This window comes from Ctenopharyngodon idella, chromosome 1 (assembly GCF_019924925.1).
Source record: "Ctenopharyngodon idella isolate HZGC_01 chromosome 1, HZGC01, whole genome shotgun sequence".
In the NCBI taxonomy this organism is placed as follows: Eukaryota; Metazoa; Chordata; class Actinopteri; order Cypriniformes; family Xenocyprididae; genus Ctenopharyngodon; species Ctenopharyngodon idella.
Window position 1 is genome coordinate 4,843,965 of NC_067220.1, and position 4,076 is coordinate 4,848,040.

Consider the following 4,076-nt stretch of genomic DNA (forward strand, 5'->3'; position numbering starts at 1 on the left):
CAGCACTGAGAAAAATAACAAGTAGCACGTGACTCCCCGAGAGGCCTGGATTATAATTTTTTTTTATTTTTAATTTTATAATTAAGTCGTTATCACGACTTAATCTCTGCTCTAAGTTACACAATTGTGCCAACAGGTGGCAGTATAGCACCAAATATAACTTATGGGGTGAGGTATCCACCTTACTGTGTTAGTTCATATTGGCCCAGACTGTATGAGTTTCGGACAGGGAGAGTGACCTTACTTCTTTTGTGATCTCTTTAATTTGTGCAGTATTGTGTGCGTTAAGTAATTAACTTAACTGTTAAATGCTTGAATATGATTATTTTGCTTGAAAGTGTATCTGTTATCGTTGCTGTTACATGTGCCCTGGGTCCGTGTTCTATTTTCTTCATGGACTGCATTTCCCACAATCCTCCACCTAGGCACCAATCATGCACTCACACCTGTTTCCCATCAGTGACCCTTTATAAGCTGCACTCACACACACACATTGCTGAGTATTGATTTTGCCGTGTTTCTACCTTGTTTCTACCTTGTTTTGCCTTGTTTCCTTGCCCTTGCCCTTGCCCTTGCCCTTGCCCTTGCCCTTGCCTAGTCTTGCCTGTGTTTTGACCCCAGTATCATCACAACTATGCTCCCTTTTAGAAAGAAATAGTATCTGTGAGGATTTCCAGTCAGGATTTAGACCGTACCATAGTACTGAGACTGCTCTCATTAGAGTTACTAATGATTTGCTCTTATCATCAGATCGTGGTTGTATCTCTCTATTAGTGTTACTGGATCTTAGTGCTGCATTTGACACTATTGATCACAATAATCTTTTAAATAGACTCAAAACTTATGTTGGCATTAGTGGAATTGCATTGGGATTGTTCAAATCATACTTATCTGACCGTTATCAGTCTGTAGTAGTAAACGAAGAGATGTCATATCGATCACAAGTTCAATATGGAGTACCGCAAGGCTCAGTACTAGGACTGTTGCTTTTAACTCTGTACATGCTACCCTTGGGAGATATCATTAGGAAGCATGGCGTTAGTTTTCACTGTTACGCTGATGATACTCAGCTCTATATTTCTTCGCGCCCTGACGAAACTTACCAATTCACAAAATTAATGGAATGCATAGCTGATATAAAAATTTATAATTTCCTACTACTAAATTCAGAAAAAAATGAGATTCTAATTACTGGACCAAAAACCTCTGGCTCTGTATGTAATAACCTAGAATACTATCTAACACTTGATGGCTGCTCAATGTATTTGTATCTACTTAATATATCAAATAATGAGACTAAGTTTGATACTTTCATGCCTCGCCCATTTGAATTAAACTGTCCTAATGCAATTTATGGAGGCTCCCGTTGATCTTTGCTGATGTCTTGATAAGAGAGAACCAGTTGGATTCAGAGGATCTTTGGTGAATGGAAAGACAAGGCTGCAGCCTGGCACAAGGTTGGGGGTCTTCAGAAGTCCTCTAGCTCAGCATCATCTTCACATCAGAGTTTTCTCAGTAAAGGAACCGGACGTGATCTTGTGATCAGTGATTTTAAAGTGTGAAGATGTCACACCCTCTGGAGGCGACTGAGCCAATAAGGAGTTGTTCCTTCGGAGGGAACTTTTACAACTCTTTGTGCTCTAGCAAGATCTTAGTATAAGACATTGGATTGGATGTTTGAGAGAACAACCTTCTGGATTCTTATAATACTATGTGTCACAGAGTTAGCAAAATGTAATGTAAATTAACAGATCAAGAGCGAAGATTGGAGTTCATAGAGACCAAACATGCTACCTGTGTGATTTTAGTTAGCCATAGTGTGCAACTCTGAAACATTAATACAAGATTTCAGAAGAGAGAATTAATACATAGGCCAAACCCTATAAAAGGAAAATCATGAGATGGGAAAATTGGATACATGTTTATACATTTCTCAAGTGGTTATATATATAGAATATAAAGGATAAAAAAATTCCTGATGGTCGTGAAACTTATCAGTCTTCCTGTGTCCTGTAACCAGAGTCTCGGTGAAAACTGCATTTGTTACAGTTTTTTGGGGGAGGGTTCACAGACCTTTGTTGAGAGAGTGAGTTTGCTGGATTATTCATTAAATATAATCAATAATTTGTGTGTGTCTGACTGGTCCAGATGCTACACGATAGAGCAAAGAGTGGAGCAGTAAGCAAGAGCGTCCAAAAAGTAGTGCAATTTTTACTACTGAAACAAAATGGCTTTAAAATATTTATATGCAGTTTCATTCCAGACTCTGATGTTTGTGAAGCTCCACATCGATCCGTCAGTAAACTTTGAGTTAGTTTGATTCTGCACTGCTTTATTAATGTTCACTAATTTACCTCTGATTCTAATTACTGACACTTGATGTAGTGATAAATGGTGATAATTGGTGAAAACCCAACTGATGTTCAAATATGGTGAACACTAGAGTTTTTCACAGCAGAATAATCAAACACATCTGATCTTAATGGTAAATAATGACAGTAATGAACACTTTCATTAACATGATGATCATGAACACAAAAGCCATTTGATGATTTAAAAGATTATAATAGCTAAAATTATAAACAATACTGTTTTAATTCATTTGTTAAAGTTTCAGTCATGAAGGATTTAACTTGAAGCACTTCTACTGAGTATCATAATGGTTTGGTTTCTGCCATTAGAAAACGCGTCCCTGATTGAGTGGATGTGGGTGATTTTTCCTCTGTTTTCAAAAGCTTGTTATTAAGAGATTCAGTAGTGATCGCACATTTCCTCATATCCCATCAGCATTAAGTTTTTATGCATGTCACAAACCACCTCTAATATAACATGAATGTTTACTAGCGGTGTAACGGTACACATATTCCCAACAAACCGCTTCGGTAAGGACGGTATGGTGCACATGTGTACCGAATGCATTACATTGCTAGGATAGAAGGAATGGATGGATTTTCCGGAGCAGCCTGGCATTTCTGACTGCCCGTCGGCCCATCTTGGATTGGAGGGAAAAATCATTGACATACAAAGGGTGGCAGTGTATGATGCACTATTGTTCACTGTGGAGGATGATGTGCAACTATGCCTTCAAAACCCATGCATATGAAAGAAAATGCTTTTTAAATAGCTGTCCACTGTAGTGACCTCTATGCATGAAAGGGTTAAAGCTAACAAGGAACGTTCTCATAACGTTCTGGCAAAGTTGTGAACAAACGTTCTTCCAGTAACGTTAATAGAACGTTCGTTCAACGTTATCTGGTCATTCCTAATAATCTCAAAACGTTAGCACAAAAACATTATTAATACATCGTCCATGGAACGTTTCTTTCTGAAACATCTTAGTTGGACGTTCGATTAACGTTTTTTAAATGTTACTACTTGTTTCAGAACGTTCAGAGAACATTTAAAAGTAATGTTTCGATCCTGTTTGATGAACTTTTAAATAACCAAAACGTCTTAAAAACATTTAAACGTTCAGAAAACATTCAGAATAATGTTTCCATAACTAAATGGGAACGTTAGTGATACATTTTTAGAAGATATTTTTGTTTGTTGGGATATTGGAGTTTAGCCCGGGGCTAGTTGTCACACAGTGAATATTTCTCTATGTGGGTTTATTTTTGAAAGTCAATTTCGGTATTAGTCATATATTAAAACAGACTATTGAACATTTCCACACTTCCCAAAAACCCAAAAATATGGTTGTTCATTTAACACGGTGAACTCATGTGTTGACGCTGTTTATTGACTGATTTGAGAAGAACACCTGTAATAAAATGCTATATTCAAAATGTATAAATATATATTTAAGAAGTAAAATTAATTAAAATTAAACAAAAAACATGGAAAAGGTAACATTCAAAAGTATTAAACTAATGAAATTAATTAATTGTATAAAATTAACACATAAACCAAGACGACTTTCCACGAACCGACTACTGTAATATTCATGAGGCGTCATCTGCGTTCATGCATATTCAATCAGATCTCGTTTAAAAATCACATGGGCGGAGTCTCTCTAGAAGCATTTCAACAGGGACAAATGAGAACGGCCGCTGATCTGCGCATGCGCACAGATC